This window comes from Sander lucioperca, chromosome 6, assembly GCF_008315115.2.
Source record: "Sander lucioperca isolate FBNREF2018 chromosome 6, SLUC_FBN_1.2, whole genome shotgun sequence".
Lineage (NCBI taxonomy): Eukaryota > Metazoa > Chordata > Actinopteri > Perciformes > Percidae > Sander > Sander lucioperca.
Window position 1 is genome coordinate 42,626,182 of NC_050178.1, and position 18,893 is coordinate 42,645,074.

General features: G+C 43.9%; 1 protein-coding gene across 2 annotated transcripts in view; it reads left to right on the top strand.

Moving 5' to 3' along the window:
• The window catches only part of phactr3b (phosphatase and actin regulator 3b), a 66,756-nt gene that overhangs the window by 28,645 nt on the left and 19,218 nt on the right, over positions 1-18,893 (top strand). The gene's annotated exons all lie outside the window — the stretch shown is intronic.

Below are 18,893 nucleotides of genomic sequence, written 5' to 3' on the forward strand. Positions count from 1 at the left end.
TTCTCTAATACAACTCACCTAAAAGGATGACTAATTTGTTATTCACGGCCTCCCTCCAGTTACAGTACAGTTCAGTTCACCTACAGCAGCCGCCCCACGCTAAACTAGAGTAACAGCCTACATAAGCCTCATGTGTTTACCGGATGACTCACGTTGTAATGCCTGTGTTCATCAGGCAAAGAAATACAAAGTATGCCTCCTAGTTGTAGTTCAGTAATAACATTCTAGGAAGCATGCTCATGCTGCTGACTGCACTAGAGCTGTTAGCTACACCTAGCGGAATCCAGTGAAATCCATTTCATGTTAAAGGTCCAGTGTGTAACGTCTTTAGTTGTTCATTATCAAAATCTGTGTTGCCCGTTCACAAACTTGTCCTTTTTCATGAATATTTACCACCACCATCAATTCCAAGTATTCCTATTCCTCCATTTTCATGCTCCATCTTGAAATACGTTAGCCGGTAAGGGACATACAGGACATACTGCTCCGCCTTTCACGTTTTCACTGTCACATGATAAACTCACAGGTGCTGCTAACGGGTATCGTAGCTTCCCGGCCCCGGCAAGTTTGAAAAAGGAAACATGGAGGACCACACGTATTCAAAATCCAAATTTCAGGAACAGGAGTCTTCTTCTCCTAGAAAAAGGATATTGAAAAGAGCAAGAGACCGGCGTCATCAGAAAAAAGCGTGAAGGCTACCGTAGCTGTGATAGGTACTTTTGAACTGCGTGGCGCGAGAGAGTTGATTGCGATATATGATCTTAAAGCTAGATGGAAGAAATTCCCACACATTGGACCTTTAAAGCTAATGTGGAGTTTTTGCCTCGTAGCTGCGCCATGGAGCAGTTTATCTAGCTACATGTGGGTGTGTGAGAGAGGTGTTGATTCAGGTTGTGTTCTGTGGTGCTGTTGAAATGTATTCCATTATATTGATTCAGGATCAATATTAGCACACCTAATCACAGTAGCGTACACAAGATTGCAGTAAGCAGTCACGGTGATGGTCAGTCATGTGAGGATAAGAAAAAGGGAACAAAGTTGGTCTTTACTATTTACTTTCCTATCAATGCATTGTATGCATTATATCAGGCTCTGTCTTTCACAGTTCATCATGTCATCTTTAGACTCTCCATGCATGTTGATTTCTCTCTTTCTCTCTCTTAACTAACATTTTGATGCACGTTGTCTAAAATGCAGTCGCACGTGAACAACAGCCCCGAGTAATAAGTGCTAAATTGCAGTAAACGTTAATCAGGAATCAGTTCAAATAGTCGCAACAAAGGTTGTGCTTTTAATTGTTCCTCTCCTTTCCGTGGCTGTAGCTTCTCTGGGTCAAGTGGTCTGAATTTCGGAGTCTGGAACAGGATTTTCTGGGAGGCAGGGGAGGACTGCAACAGAGAACATAATCGTATTTGTCGTGTTTTGTATAATGGCCAAAGGCTGTTCTTATGGTGACTGATAATAGGATTAACGGTCAAATCAGGTTTGATCTTTAGTGAATAACACAGTGGCAGGGTGTCCTGGTAGGGTTATGCAGTGCTCGCTGTGGGAGGAGGAGGGTTGGTGGTGTTTGGACATATCGTGACTTTTTGCTAAAACAAAATGCCTGCCCCACTGACACACGTCAAGGAGTAGATACTGGACAGTACAGTGGCTCTCTTGACTGTGAATTGACTTTTTCTCACAGGGAGCTGAAGCTGCTTTTTGTTATTGATATTTTTACCACTTTACCTTGCCGTCTGACTAGCCTGTTTAAGATTACACGTGGGGGGGGAAATGAACCACTCCTGCAGACTGATCTCATTAAGTGGCATATGTATGACACGCCAATTTGTATGCCATTATTCAGTCCCTCCAGAAAAAAGCGATTATGCAATCGCATAATTCATAATCAGCATATATCTTAGCAGAAAGTTGAAAAATGTTGCGTTTACTTCACACAAGAGCAGCTGTTTTCCCCTGTTGTCATGGGAAATTTATGAAGTGACGTAATTATGCGACGTGAACATCATCGAAAAGCTGCAAACCCCGCGATGAAGCCATGATGAAACCGCAGGTTTTGCAAGTTCCCGCAATTTCATCGCATAAAATTGCATAAATATCCCGCATATTCCATCGCATTTTTTAAGAAAACGTGCAGCATAATCAAGGATTTTTGGCCGCAACAGTCACAAAAAAACTCCGTATTTTTCTGGAAGGACTGATTATTGGCGTGTTATCAAGACGCAGACTCGCTTTTTAGCGTGTTTATCAACGCCGTTTGGCCTCCATTGACTTACATTACCTTGTGATTGCGTGTGAATTGACGCCGCAGCGAGTAGCATGAAAGGGCGAAAATCTGGTTAGGGAGGTTGGTCGGGGGGGAGGATGGGTCAGACACAGGACTTACACCCAGGAGACCGGGCGTCGTGTCCTGCGTGTCACGTTTACTTTCCGTACGTTTGTTCTTTTCCTAAACCCAACCCGCGTGTGACGTTGGGTTGTAAGAGTAAAAAAATGACATAACATTATTTATAATACGTTTATTTGATTCACAGCTGCTACATATAGTGTTTTGACCTCGACAACCCAACTGCATTTTACCGCAAACTTGCGACTAGTTAACTTTCTAAAAGCGGGCGCAATCGCTTGTTTGCTAAGAGTCGGGTCGGTGATTGTGAATGTGTGATTGTGTAAAGGTGTTCACGAGATAGATACCAACCTTTCGTGAACTTGTGAATTTTGCCAGCCGTCTTCTCTCCTTTACGGAGACAGACGCTGTGTGCACGGTGGGCTCGATGGTGTTTTAAGCCTCCAACGTCGCCTTCCAGGCAGCTAACCCTCACCTTAACACTAACAGAACTTCTTTGACATAACCATTGCTGCGCTGCCTGGAAGGCGATGTTGGGGGCTAAAAACACCAAACACCGCACGGTGGGAGGAGCTGTGTGTGTGTGTGTGTGAGTGTGAGCAAGACACAAGTGACAGAGAAACGGAGGAGAGCAGGTAAAAGGAAATGCAGAAGAACGTGTTGTAAATAGCGTTTAAAAAAAAAAAATGTAATAACGAAACGCAATGTGCGGCGGCCGTTGTTGATAGTGAGGCACACCGCCACACATTAGTCTATGTGTGGGAAACACTGAGGTGCACGTCAGGCTACAGCGTAGGGTCCGGCGTAGACGCAGAGGGGTCTGTGGGACGCACAACCATAAAAAGGCCTTGAGTCTGACAGCTGATCAGTGTTGAACCAAGTCTTGCCCTCAGTACTTCAATCCTGCTGGGGAAAAAAAACAACATTCAACAAGCATCTCTGCAGCATCATTTATTTCTGCTGCTCTGACCAACACACTGGTGACTTTTGACACTAGACTGCTGACTGAATCTTTTATCGCAAACACTGCAGGTGAAATGTTTCTCCCCGGTGTGGACGGTCAGTGGACAGTGTCAGTTCAGAGTACTATGGCGTGCAGCAAATCTTTCACCACAAACTGAACAACTAAGTGGTTTTTCCCCAGTGTGGATTCTCATGTGAATAACCAATTTGCTACGTTTACTGTAACTTTTTTTTTTTTTACAAACTGAGCAGGTGAAACATTTTCCTTTAGAAACAGTGTTTGGATCCAGAATCAGAGGAGTGTAGGAGACCATCTCCTTCATCTTGTTCCAGGGGTCCGTTTCAGGAAGGAGGTGGAGGAGAACAAACTGAGTCTAACCCTGAACTCTGAGTTGATTTACCCTGAGATGGGAAACTCTTGTTTGCAAAAAAAACGTAATGCGACACAAAGAATCTGCTGGTAAAAGCATGTCCACGATGGTGGATGTCAGTGATATGAGGACAGATAAGGTACATATCTGATCGACTGTGAAGAAAATACCTCTCAAATCGGTTATGTGGAAATGAAAATACATCTAGTCGGGACTCAATATCATCTCCCGACGTAAACTCTCTGTGAAGTAATACAGCTTTTTCATCAACGGGATCGTCGACAAAAGGACATGCAATGTTTGAGAAAAAAAGTTTTATAATCTGCCATAAACCAATACGTTTTTTTTATTCATGCAGATAACAAACTGCGCTAAAATGCGCCTGATACAGACTGAATGAATGAATGAGGAAATGGAAGAGCGCTGTGTCAGAGGGAAGAGACAGAGAGAAGAAAACCTGCTCCAGACCAGGTTAGGTTCACAGACTCAGTTGCCATAGTAACTGACTCTGAGGTTAAGTTACCTCTCTTTCTGAAACAGTCTGGAGTTACCCCCCTCTCTCAGGTTTGATTAAACTCCCTCCCAGAGTTTCCCTCGTCTCAGGGTTAACAAACTCCGAGTTTTCACTAAACCTGCTTTCTGAAACGGACCCCAGATGTTGAAGCTCGGTTGGCCCAGGTGTTTGGCCTCGTCTATCAGAGCTCCTGAGTGGATCATCCAGCAGGGGGCGCCGCTGGACTCTTTCCACTACAGCCCTGTAGTTGATCAGGAATGAGACGTCTTCAGCTCTCAGCTGCTCCTCTGTGGCTCTGACTGTGTCTGAAAGAGCTGCTGTCTCTCTGCTCAGAGCCTCCATCTTCTCCTTCATCATCGTTGACCATTGAGTCAATGAACTCCAGGGACAGACCCCTGTGTGTCCTGCGTGTGGTTTCATTACATACCCAGTGCCATCACAGGTCAAAGCACCTAATTAGAGAAATGAAGACTTTGGGCTGAGAGAGAAAGAGAGCTGGTTTCCGTTCCTGTCCGACCACACTGAGAGGGAAACATCCCGGCGAGTGTTTGATTAGACCTAATTAATTTACAGCTAAGCCTTTTGCTCCCCGCTTTCTAATTTAACTCTGAGAGATGAGTAAGGCAGTGTGACATTCAAGCAGGCTAAAATAATACGATCCATGAGCTTCTTTAAGCCTGGCATCACGCTTCTCCATGTGTCTTTTCCCTACGCCCTCACCCAAAGGCATTTCACAGCTGCGTGTCAATCTGGATAGTCAGAGTAGCTATGCGTGCGTCTGACGCGTGTGACGTTATCATAAACCAAAGCTGTTCCAAACACGCCTCGTTCCATGTGAGCTTCTCCGTGTGCACATGGGCAAATTCCAGCGGGTAATTGTGGAATAGCAAGAGACATTATGCAACATGAACATAGTTACTGAACTTCTGTACATACCAGAGATGATGTTGTAGTCGGCAGGGGGGCATTATATTGGGACAAAGCTACATCCAAAACACTAGATCTGGCAGTCCACATCCTTAGAGCTGTTACACACCAACCAGACGGCCGACTGGCGGCAGAAAAAGCAGTCGGACTGATCAGTCGGGTCCCCGAGGTCCAAAAAAATGCCTCAAAACACACTGAGGCGACGCCGACTTGAGCGTACGCTCTGCGCGAAACGTAATGCGTCTCCATAGCAGCAGGCGGCGTTTCTCTGTATTGTTTCCCAGAAAATGAAAACCGGCAGCTGACGAATGCGTCACGTGGGTCTTTTTTCTCCGGAAATTCACAGCCAGACTGTCATGGCGGCTTGTTCAGAATACAATCTCATATTGTACTAAAATAGTTCACCGAAACGTGTTTCTGAAAACATTTTAAGAGAGAAATAGGCCGTGCAGTTGCTGAATCTGTCTTCATTTCAGATCGACAAAGGTCAGTTTAAAAGATTTTCGTCAGATTTTGAGAGGCTCATCCGCTCGCCATTTCCGGGTGAGTCCCGACTGCCCTGTCTCCAACTGAACATGTCAGGTCGGCCAAAATGAATGCCGACAGCTCCTCCGACGGACGATGGCACGGAACACACCGAACAGACTCGAGTCACCGACCTCGCCAGACTGTCTGACGGCCGATAATCGGGTTGGTGTGTCAGGGCCTTTAAGGTTGAGCGTGGCTAACTCCTGCAGAGATGGTTAGCCTCAGCCTAGAAACTGTCAACTTTTTTGCTTTTCACGGTTCAAAGGTACTCGTTGAGCCCTGAGACCACATATTTGGCGCTTTTTTTTTCAATGCTTTCAACATTTTCAACGCCTTAATGCTTTCGACTCTCTTTTCACGCTTTCGCCGTTTTTTTTTGCTGACACTTTTGATGGTTTTTGTGACGTTTTTTTTACGTTTTCGCTGCTCATTTTATAATTAAACACTATAACACTGTGAATATTGCAGTGGCCCTGCACCCCACGCTGTAAAGCAATTAAATCTTCATTCATCACTACAATTGCAATTTTTGCCTTTTCTTGTGTAGAAATGTTCAGAATGAGAATCACACTTCTCCATGTGTCTTTTCCCTATGCCCTCACCCAAAGGCATTTCACAGCTGCGCGTCAATCTGGATAGTCAGAGTAGCTACGCGTGCGTCTGATGCGTGTGACGTTATCATAAACCAAAGCTGTTCCAAACACGCCTCGTTCCATGTGAGCTTCTCCGTGTGCACATGGGCAAATTCCAGCGGGTAATTGTGGAATAGCAAGAGACATTATGCAACATGAACATAGTTACTGAACTTCTGTTCCAGAGAGGATGTTGTAGTCGGCAGGGGGGCATTATATTGGGACAAAGCTACATCCAAAACACTGCAAACTGCTTATGTAAACTGAACCTCTGTAACGCTTGCATAATAAAAACAGGAAGTGATCAATTATATGTCATAAGAGGGGGCAGTGTGACAGTGGGAGGCCGGGTTATGGACAGTATGTACACAGTGACAGAGGTCAGAGCAGCGGCTCGGTTGGGAGCAAAGTTCACTGCTGGTCATACAGTTCACTTGATGTGTTACATTACTGCAGTGATTAATTCTCTGACTGGAGCATCTATGCCAAACTGCTCTTCAGTTATGGGAGTCAATTAGAAATGTACAACATTATTTATTCAATCTTCTTATTGTCAACAAATCCCAAGACCAAAGGCAACAATCAATGCATCCTACTGACAGGTATTATTTGTGTATCAAAGCCCGATATGTCTTATTCCTTCATTGTTGTCCAAATACGATATAAATATAACGAAATATACATCAGTGAGCCACACTGTTGCACTGGGTAACTTCCTTCATTACCATGAAAACACACACACACACACACACTGTAGTTTATTTTTACTCAACCACATACATACACAGACACACACACACACACACACACACACACACACACACACAGACACAGTCCTGCTGCCCCCAAATACTCATTGGAGCACCATATGTGTTTTAATCTGCTGCTGAAAATAGAGCCCAAGAAATGTGCTAAAAAACAACAGTGCCCAGCTGTTTTAGGAAATCACTGTGCGTAGTGCTGTGTGCTTTCACAAAATGAAATCTAACATGTTGGAAAAGTGTTGATAGACGGACTAACACATTTTTTTTTTTGTCTTTCAATGGGATTTGTTGACAATAATAAAAAGAATAACACTAGCCTAGGAATATCTTCCTCTTTGACTGAAATGATCTTCTTAGGCCTTTTTAACAGCATGCCATTTGAGATTTCACAGGTGTTACTAATATCATAGTGACGTTTCATGTTCTTAGTAGTAAAACACGAAGATTTAGATAAAGTAAAAGATAAACCACCCACAGAAACTTCATCAGCAGGGAATCTAAAACGTGGGGTATACTCGCCGCAGCCAAGCTGTCGAGCGCCAGTGTGACGTCATGGGAGCACCGTGACTGTTTATACCCGCGCTGGTGGTCGGCGACACTAGTTGCGGTCTTCTCCTAAACAGAGGTGGCGCTAATGAGGAAAGGCTACTGACTTCACTATTTCTACGGACTAGAAGAAGAAGAAAAAGGTAAACAACGGCAGAACTGGCAGCAGCATTGACGTCAATGCTTCGATTTGGTTTTTGATCAAGCCTTTCATTCACCATAAAAGAACTCCTCTTAACCCAGTAAGTTTACAAGAGAGACTTGCAGTCACTCTGAGAGTCCTGGCCTCCGGTTGCTCTCGAACTCGTTCGTGCTTCCTGTTTCCACTTTGTCGCCCTCTGGTCGCGCACCCAAAATCCTGGCGCGCCAGCGAGATCTACGTCATTTTGACGTCACATTGGCGCGCGTCATTTCCACTGTTCTCTGTAAAGTGCAGGGCAACAAAACGGCAGCAATTAGCACCCAAGATGGAGCTAACCAAATAAAGCTGCAGTAAAACAGACACGGCTTGGGCGCCAGGTTAGCTCAGTTGGTAGAGTGGGTGCCCATATATAGAGGTTTACGACTCGCGGGCCCGGGTTCGACTCTTGTGGAAAATGTTTGTAGCTAACAGAGGAATCGACCAAAGTTCAGATAGTCTTGTCTGCGCAACAAGTGCCCCATGCTAACAGAAAACACTTTGGCAGAGTTTTGTGTGAATGTCACCATTGGGGGGGGGCAGGTCCTGTGGTAGACGCTGTGTCCGCAGCCTGGCTCCACTAGCTCGGGTCCTGCAGTGCTCATCTCTGACTATGACTGACGGCGGGACTGGCTGGTCAACAAGAGTCGCAGAGATGACCTGACTCAGAGCTGTGACAGCTGAGGCATTCCATTGTTTGGGGTGACGGCACCATGTGTCTGCCAGCGTCTCTGTCCTGCTGACCACCAGCTGGCAGCTTGCACAGCAACAACAAAAGCTGAAGGGACCCTCTCCCATGCCGGCTCTCTAAACATCCACCCTGTATCAGTGATTGTGTACATACCGAATGAATAAGTTGTGTTGAATGGAATGGAGCAGTGTTTGCGGAGGTGGCTAGCACACTGTGTTCTGTCTGAAGCATTCATGGAGGTGTCTGAGTGCTGTGAAGGGCCTTGGGCAGCACATCTGTTTGTACAACATTAGGAAAAGAACACTGTGCATCGTGGGCAGAGAACAATTATTTATTTATTTATTAAATTAGTCATTTTCACTTTGACTCCTATGCAGAGCAGCAGCAATCATGCCAGGCAACTAAACATGATGCTGGGGCATTCATCTGACCCTGTGCAGAGTAAACATTGGTGGGGGGGTATTTTCTGATGAATATTTTTCTTTCCGCTTAGAAGTTTGTTCCTGGAGCAGCTGACAGCTAGCCTGCCAAGCCAGACCCACATCCAGATGTTGGGTCTGGGAACTCACCATTGGCAGGGCTCAATCCGAGGGGCGGGATAAACGGTTGTCTTTCAAATTCCCTCTGCACGCAATAGGATAGCGCTACAACCAGGCAGAGCAATGCTAGTTGATAGATTAAACTTTTACATATACATAACAGCTACAAGTGTATGCACTATACAGGATTAACCCTATTATACTTTATCAACAGGAATAGATAGGTCAAACAGCAAGCAGCCACCCACAAATAGTCTATAAAGAAAGCATCAGGCTGTCTTTGAGATTTCACATGAACAACGGTTAAAGATAGTCAGGCTACCGAAGAATACCATAATTCCTCTGTTCAATTAGGCCTAAACGACGCACCTTAAGCTTCCATGCTTAACAGCCATGTATATCAGCTCTTCCAGTCTCTCCACTGCTGGCTGTTTCAATTTAAAAGGAGAGAGGAGCAAGAGAGGTTAGGATGGTGACCGGCCTCTGACGAGCTGTTACCACCTCCATCTTCAGCCAAAGAGGACATTATTTCTTCAGCTTCTTCTTGCATGGTCACTCCGGCGGGAGGTGTGCCAACAGGGCTTGCAGCAGGTGAATCGGTCGTGCTATTAACGTCATCGCTACACAATTTCTTAGTGAAACCAAAATCAACTACCTTGTTTTCTTTTTCCCACGGCTATGTGATGCTTACTGCAGAATGGATTTCAAGGACTTTGCGCGCCGATTATTGGCCTCCAACATTTATATTTTTTCTACAAATCTTTTGAGTTAACATGTACTAAACATGAGTTGAATTTGCACCGCAGCGCCGCCACGCCTTGATGCTCATGACAAGAATAGCATGTATAGTTATCTTTATTCAACTGAATTGGGTTTAAATCGTCGTCATGCATGAATGAATATTTTTGCAATTTTACACATAATAATCCACGATGATCACATTACACAAAACTGAAATTGCAGGTCAAAATGACTATGAATATGAATGAATATTTTTAGAGACCCCCCAAAATTTCACGTTTTCAGGGGAGCCCATGTCTTATTAAGGGGAGCCGAGCTCCCCCCGCAGTTTGCACCCTGTATCTATCTATCTATCTATCTATCTATCTATCTATCTAAATTCCATTTGCTGCCTATCTATCTATCTATCTACCTATCTACCTATCTACCTACCTACCTACCTACCTACCTAAATTCCATTTGCTGCCGCTAGGGTGCGTCTAGATTTCTAGGCTAGCTGACAGCAGCATGGAACAGAAAAGACGTCTAGCCGTCTGTTAAGACTGGACTGTATTGCTTTAAAATGTTTTTGTCTTTTCTTTTTTTTTAATACCTTTATTAAATGGCATTTGAAGACTATTTTCAACATGTAAACAATTCTGGACTTGCCCGACATATTTCTTGGCAAAGGCACTTAAAAAGTGAAACTCTTTACTGACATTAAAGTGTTATAAGCAGGTGCTTGATCCCTTTTTTAGATATAGCACGGTGGAGGAAAAGTAGTGGAAAAGAGAGAAGAAAAAGAGATGACAATGTAACATTTGATAAATACAGGAATGTACTACTGTAAGGATTCAGACCCACTGAACCCCACTGTTAACTTTTTTTCTTGGATTCTAAACAAAAACGGTTATTGAAGGAGCATTGCATTGCAAGTTATTGCATTGCTATCAGAGTACCATTATCATAATATGCAGGAGCTCTGCTACAGAGCCTCACTACAGTAAGTAGCACTTCTGCATTGCTGCACTGCAGTGAACATTTTTGGATTATCTGGAATACAAACACTATGTTCCTAAAGTACAGCCCATTGGACCCAAAGAGTGTAAAATACTCCGTTTATTCATCACATGCAGGTAAAACATTTAGGAAACTCTATTTTTCCTCTTTATTTTATTCATCAGTTTGTCTTAAATGTACTCGGATAGATTCAACTTTCAAAATTGTGTCAAAAGACACCAGACTGACAGAACTAAACCAAGCTTAATGTCTTTTTACACAATCGGTATACATGTAAACATCGCTGTCAGTGCTCTTTTTCATTTGTGCTGTGATGCAACACGTCCACGGATGTATATGGAGAGCAAATGGAATGTTGCATTGATTTACTGTACTTAAGCACGGCACTCTGCAGCATAATGCAGAGCAGTGGGCTGGCACAGGATAGCAGAAGGGAACCCTCTGTTTCTAAATATAGCTGTCATTGGCGAAATGCTGCTGCAGCAGCAGCAGCCATTATCAATAGCCTATGTACGTCACAGCCCAGCTTGCTTTCCCTCTGCCCCGGTCCCCGCTGATGGAGAGATTACATTTTCTCCGGCTCCCCTCTGACTGAACCCTCCCCACTTCGCTGCGGGGCTCTTCTGGAGAGCTGGACACAGTTTACTGCAATGATCTCCATCCCTGTCCTCTGGTCCATGCTTTTAGGCAGGCATCCTCAGCTCATGCCCTCAGCTGAGGACATTGTTATATAAAAATGTAAAGACCTTCCTTTTTAACACTGCTGGGATTTTGCTGCAGCCCGCCTGATCCTCTGTGAAGTTTTGGAGGGTAGCGATCATGCGTTTGATGACTAAGTTAAAATCCCTGAAGCAGTAAATGCCCTGAATTCCTAGTAGAAACATGTGGCTTCTAAATTATTTTTAGAAGCGCATTGTTTTGTTTTCATCCAACAACGCTGGAGATGGGTAAGGCATACCCTCCGCAAACTGGCTTCCAATATCTCCAGACAGTCCCTTTCATGGAACCCCCAAGGGAAAAGGAAGAGAGGTCAACCCAGAAACAAAAAAATAGCTCGGGAAAATAGGCGGAAGAAGAATTGTTTTAAATCCATTGTTACCTTTTACCTGTCATGTGATTGCCATTCATATAAAAGGAGGATAAGCAAATATTTTTGATATATTCTTAAATAGCATTTTGTGCAGATTGGAAATTTCTCACCAGGTGGTTTAAAGTTTAAAGAGTGAAGCTAAGAACTACAGTATGTCGACTAAACCGTAATGACAAAGGTAGGGTGAGAGGACAGAAATGCAACAAATGTGAATCCTATAGCTTACAAATATAGCATCCAAGAAGAGCAAGATGCTGTAAATGGAACAATCAGGTTGTACATGACTTCACATGAAGTGAACAGTTGAACCCGGCAGTGTTGGTGGTTCCATTTGTGAAAGTCGTTTAACCAGATAAGCTTGAACCTGCATGTTCAGACATTTAGCATGCAGCTATCAGCGTAAGCTATTTACAGTGGCTGACTGACAAACCAGATTAAGAAAATCATGTTAAGCCTCGTGTTGAAAAAGATGACCAAAACGTTGAAAAAAAAGTTTAAATTTTGACCCAGAAAAATAAAAAGTTGCACGGTCGATGGGAAGACAACACAAGGGTTAATGAATCAGACTCCTACCATTGCTACAAGCTCATTTTAACCTCTTTGCCCACGCTGGTTAAGGTGTCTCTCAGCAATATTATTTCTTCCACGAGGGCCGCCTCAGTGAAACATCTGTATAACTAAAACACCAGTCAGCAGATAGCGACAGGAGCAATGGTAAAGGAAGAGAAAGGTAGAGGGAGGAAGGAAGTAACCTAGCAGTGATGATGATGAAGTCAGGGGCCTACTCAGTTATTGCCACACACCGATGAGCCACGGAGAAACCAATAATTGGATGTTTGTGGCACATTGACCAATTTGTGCTGAGACCCCAACTCACTGCGTGAAGCAGGACTGGGCAACTAACCACAGCTGCTGTCCAGGAGCACTATAAATAACTCGCCACACAGCAGCTGACTGCAAGACAGCAATATTAGCATTTAGAAATCCCAATGCTTGGTCTTTAAGTCCAGCTTATTGCCAGTCACTCTTAACTCTGAACAATTAGATTCAGGGGAAAATCATCGTATGTGCTGAGACAGATTTTCAGACATGGGCGTTGGGTAGCTCACTTGGTAGAGCGGGCGCCCATATATAGAGGTTTACTCCTCAATGCAGCGGCCGCGGGTTCGACTCCAACCTGCGGCCCTTTGCTGCATGTCATTCCCCCTCTCTCTCCCCTTTCATATCTTCAGCTGTCCTCTATAAATAAAGGCCTAAAAATGCCCCCCCAAAATAAAAACCTACAGATTTTCAGACATGATGTATCAAAGGTACAAATTCCAAAAATAAGTGTCAAAGCTAAAGGCTTTGTGTCATAAGCTATGTGTCGTTGAGGCATGATCTTTAATCCCCTTTGAATTCACTTTCCTTTTCCATTTATATTTCTATAAACGGTATTCAACACAATAGCAGTTTCCAGGCAACCAAGGCTGTCAGATGGCGGCTGGCTGCTCTTCCTTTTGGAACTGCAGAGAATATTTTCAGTTTCATAATAATAATCCCTTTCACCCATGATAAAATATTAATGGGTGCTCTGCTCGGGTTTCCCTCTGTTTTTTTCCTCCTGCGGGCAAGAAAACTCAGCGAGGCCAGCGATCGCTTTGATGAAATCCAGAAACGTCTGAGTGCTCAGCTTTCACAACAGTGAAGAGCACAGTCATGTCTGATACTATACACAACAAAGTATTGGCCTACTTTGAGCATAACATTGAATTCATTCAAGTGTAATTGATGCAGAAACCAGGCCCAGCAGTGCCAGCAGCTCCAGACCAGCAGCCCAAACTGCGCCACCTATGGGCAAGAAAAGTAATTTCAGCAATTAAGGGGACGTTATAGCTGTTGCTGCCATTTTGACTCCATTTGTTTTTTTTTATGTAAGGTTGTTTGTGTGTGTGAAAGTGTGTGTGCTTGACCTGCCAAAGATACGGGTTTTGTTAACCGGAGCATATTTTCCGCTGAAGAGTGCAGAAAGTTATCGAGTGTTGTCTGCCCCCTGGTTACTTTGGAAAGAGAAGAAAGCTTTTGGACTACGGGAGTGGAATGCTGCCACCGCAGTGTTTCCCATAGATTAGAAAGCAATTTGGGGAAGGGGAGGGGGGGGGGGTACAATCAAGTATCAAAAACTGAGGAGGACACGCTGTTGCATGCCGTCCACCTCTCCTACTCTTTCTTCAATGCCTAAGGAATCTATCTCTTTCTCTCCCAGTGTGTCTTTCTGCGTGAGCAGCACTGGTTGAAGCCTGAAAATATTGTAAACAAATTAATAACGTAACTAATTACACTGGTAAGACTGTTGAGCTCTGTTTCAGACTGATACCTCCGGTTCAGGCTGGTCCTCATCCTCAACACGTGCCTTTTTCAGTCGCGGAAAATACTTTTCAATACTCATCTGGATTGAAGCAGCAAATATTCAGTGTAAGAGTAAAAAAATGACATAACATTATTTATAATAAGTTTATTTGATTCACAGCTGCTACATATAGTGTTTTGACCTCGACAACCCAACTGCATTTTACCGCAAACTTGTGACTAGTTAACTTTCTAAAACAGGCACAATTGCTTGTTTGCTAAGAGTCGGATCGGGACTCCAACATTAACACACTGACAACGTCGTATTCTAAATATAAAATATTTTTTATAGCACTTTTTAATGTGCGATTGTGTAAAGGTGTTCACGAGCTACCAACCTTTAATGAACTTCGCCAGCCGTCTTCTCCATAGACAGTGTTTTCATGGAGACAGATGCTGAGTGCACGGGGGGATGATCGAGTGTGTGTGTGTGTGTGTGTGAGAGTGAGAGTGAGAGTGAGAAAGAGAGAGAGACGCGTGAGTGACAGAGACGGAGGAGAGCAGGGAAAGGAAATGCAGCTGAGCGAATGTTGCGTGTTTTAAATAGCGTTACATTTTTTTTATAACTAAACGCAATGTGCGGCGTAGGTGTTGATTGTGCGGCGCACCGCCACAATATAGTCTTGTGTGGGAAACACTGCACCGTGACGAAAAAAATAACAGAAAATGTTCCTGTTATAACAGGATACCTTTCAGTTTATTATTACATATTTTTGTAAATCAGGGCTCCAGACTGTGACCAAAATGGTCGCATATCCAATTATTGTGGGTATGCGAGATAAAATTCCACGTGGTCGCGCGTTCATGCGAGTGCATGATGATCATTAGCACTGGCGCCCCATGCACAGCGTGTGATGCGCATGTATGTAGCGCCGTAGAACTTTACAAAACAATCCATTTAGCTGGTGCCGTGTTCCAAAAATGAACAGTCTATAGCTGATTATTTTAAAAAGCAAAATGAGGAGAGAGAGGAGGAGGCTGGTGGGGAAGGAGTGACGGGTAGCCTGACAAGCCAGACCGACATCAAGATGTTGGGTCTGGGAACTCACCATTGGCAGGGCTCAATCTGAGGGGCGGGATAAATGGTTGTCTTTCAGATTCCCTCTGCACGCAATAGAATAGCGCTACAACCAACCAGAGCAACGAAGAAGGTAGCGGAGCTAGTTGATAGATTAAACTTTTGCCGTATCCGGTTTGCAAAACTCTGAACACATCTTCCTTTTTTAAGAATGACTTCAGTGCCGTTCTTTGTTCTTTTCTCAAAGAAAGGCTTAACTCCAAGTCTTCCAAAAGACCGCTGTTCCCAGCAGCAGCAGCCATAAGCCCGCCCACCAACTCTATACGTGATGTGATTGGCCTGACCAAAGTTTGGTTTTTCCCCCTGCCTAGACCCCCCTGGCTGCAAATTACATTTGCTGCCGCTAGGGTGCGTCTAGATTTCTAGGCTAAGTGACGGGAGGTTCTGACTCAAACGCAACTGACGATGAGAGTGCAGGCAGGGAGAGACCGACTGAGCCAGTGAAGAAGACTACCACTTCCAACCACAATGGCTAACGCTATGGCTAACCCATGGTTGCGGTACAAGGGGAGAGCAATGCTCTGTGTATTGCAGGCAACTCTAAACTTGTAACCGGGTCCACACAGATTAAGCTTGAAACTCTGAAGTTGCACAACGACAGTTAGAAAGACAAAACCTGCAGGCACCAATGCATGACCTGAAACACTGAGCCCCTTCCGACTTCTTTGAGATGAAAGTAATTTTCAGATAGACTTCAGATATATTTTTTTTGCAAATATCAAGTCTGAGTCTGTCAATCTTTACATCCATGCAAAACTAGGGAGTGCAAATTAAGAAAACTATATATCAGTATGCAGTGGTGGAATGTAACAGTACATTTACTCAAGTACTGTACTTAAGTACAAATTTGAGGTACTTGTACTTTACTTGAGTCTTTTCTTTTCATGCCACTTTCTACTTCTACTCCACTACATTTCAGAGAGAAATATTGTACTTTTTACTCCACTACATTCATCTTCATCATTTATAAAATATGTTTTATTATAAATTAAACTATCCAACAACATAACAGCCTACAAGTCCAGCTGAAATGATTAGACCATTAAACACACAACTGTTTGGATTGTTTCCAGTTTCTAAAATGTGAGGATTTTTCAGCATTGAGTACTTTTACTTGTAATACTTTAAGTACATTTTCCTGATGACACTTACATACTTTTACTTAAGTAACATTCTCAATTCAGGACTTCCTATGTCTACAGTGTGGAATAGTACTTTTACTTAAGTAAAGGATCTGAATACTTCTTTCACCACTGTCAGTATGCGAGATCATTGATTAATAGCAAATCCTGTGCTGGTGCGACTAATGGCGTTTTTCCATGACGTGGTACCTGCTCGACTCGCCTCGACTCTACTCGCCTTTTTTGGTTTTCCATTACGAAAAAAAGTCCCTGGTACCTGCTAACAGGTACTTTATTTAGTACCACCTCAGTCGAGGTTCCAAGCGAGCTGAGGCGATGCCAAAAGGTGACGTGAAAGCGACAGAGGGGGGTGTCCTGAACAAACCCGCCATTTTTAAATAGTTTAGCCAGCAGTGGTTTTTTGCTGCCTCCAGCTTCTTTAGAAACTAAATGTGTCTTCTGTCTGTGGCAACAACAACACACCTTCCACGTTCTGTGTGTGTGTGTGTGTGTGTGTCGCGTTAGGTCACAGCAGTTTACTGTGGCGCCGCTATGACGACCGGCCACGCTGAGGCGGTACTAAAATCTGCAATGGAAAACGGACGCACAGTGCGTCAAGTCGAGGCGAGTAGAGTCGTGGCGAGTCGAGCAGGTACGGCATAAAAAAAACGGCATAACTGAGAAAGTTGGTCGCTACAGTGCTACCAGTGGAAAAGTTAGTCTGGTGTCCTAAAATTGTACAAAATGGTTCTGTTTTAAAGTGCCCATATTATGAAAAAAATCATGCTGTTTTGAGTGAGATACGGGTTTCTGAATGTGTCCTGCCTTCAGTCTCTTCAGTCTCCGGGTGAGCTTTCTACGTCACTAGCCGAGACAAGGGGCCTAGGGGGCTAACCGTTAGCATGCTAGCTCGTTCTCAATGGCAAAACACTGCTACAACACACAAATTCACCCTAATCTACAAAATAAATTGTATAGAACTACTTCCATGTCCCTGTTCTGCAGGTATTCCACACAAAGTTGGAAGTGTGCCCTCGTTTAGAAGAAGTCTCCCGGCTAATCCTGCCTTGTACAGGCCGAAGTTGGAGAAACAGCTAGCTAGCTCATGTAATCCTTACCTAGCTACTGCGCATGTGCGACTGACAACAAAGATGATATAGCAGTTGAGATGTCTCACTCTGTAGCTAAAACAGAGACCTGAACACAGGGTGAAAAGAGGAGCTGCAGCAATGTGCAGTACAACAAAAAGATGGTGTTTTTTGAAAATTAAACCATGTAAACCTATTCTGATACTATCTCAAATTACAATTATACAGAAATTGTCGTCGGCAATGAAAAACGTAGGCCTCAGACTGGTCGGGCAGCAACCGAACAGCTCCTTCTCTCAGAGAATCTGCAGTCTACTAAATGGGAATCAGTGTGTTTGTGAGTGAGTCATAAGCAATTTATTTATTTCAGCATGTCGATGTTTATCGTGTGTGTGTGTGTGTGTGTGTGTATGTGTGTGTTCTTCTTTAACTATATTCGTGGGGTCCAAAAACCAGGAATACAGTATACTTGTGGGGTCTGGACAGCTTTGTGGGGCCAAAATGCTGGACCCCACAACTTTAAAGGGCTGTTTGAGGGTTAAGACTTGGTTTTAGGATTAGGGTTAGAATTAGGTTATGGTTAGGGTGAGGGTAAGGGTTAAGGTTAGGCATTTAGTTGTGATGGTTAAGGTTAGGGTAAGGGGCTAGGGAATGCATTATGCATTTGCAGCAACAATGAGTTGCAACAATGTGTGTGGGGGTCCTCACACACACACACACACACACACATACACACACTTCCACTCAATGCTCTAGTTGGGAACCTGCCTGTAGTCAGCTGAGGGTTAAAATAATGAAGACAGTGTGTAGTTTTTGTTTCTGTGGTTTCACACGAGGACCGTTTCTCTCAGGATGTGCCTCTCCGGATTCTATTTGTGCCTTTTTATAGCGAGCCGCATCACAGCCAGGCATCAATCCAATTACAGGACTAGAGTTGGCAGATATTGTAAAGCCGTTGGAGAGACGTAAGCACCGGAAGACACAGCCTGCACATATATGGCACCAAGTAAAATCCTCAAATTACATGGTGTCACAACTATAGACCATCCCTGTCCCACATGCAGTAATTAACGTTATACAATGGTGGTTTTTTTATAGGGATCTAGCTGTGAGTACCCTCTAATTAAAATGTCAAAAGTCTCAAAGCCTAAGCACCCACTCACGAAACAGTGGTTGTTTTTCTCTCCTTTCTAACCCCATGCCACGTTAGGGTTAGATCACCAGTGATCAGGATGCGTGACCCGTGACATATGTGGCTAGATTTGTTTGCTTGTCACCCACTGCTTCATTTCTCAGGCTATAAATAAACAGATACAGTAGGGTGTACATTTGTTCTCCCAGTCTGGCCTTTGTCCAGTACTGATTCTGGCCTCCCAGTTTACTGT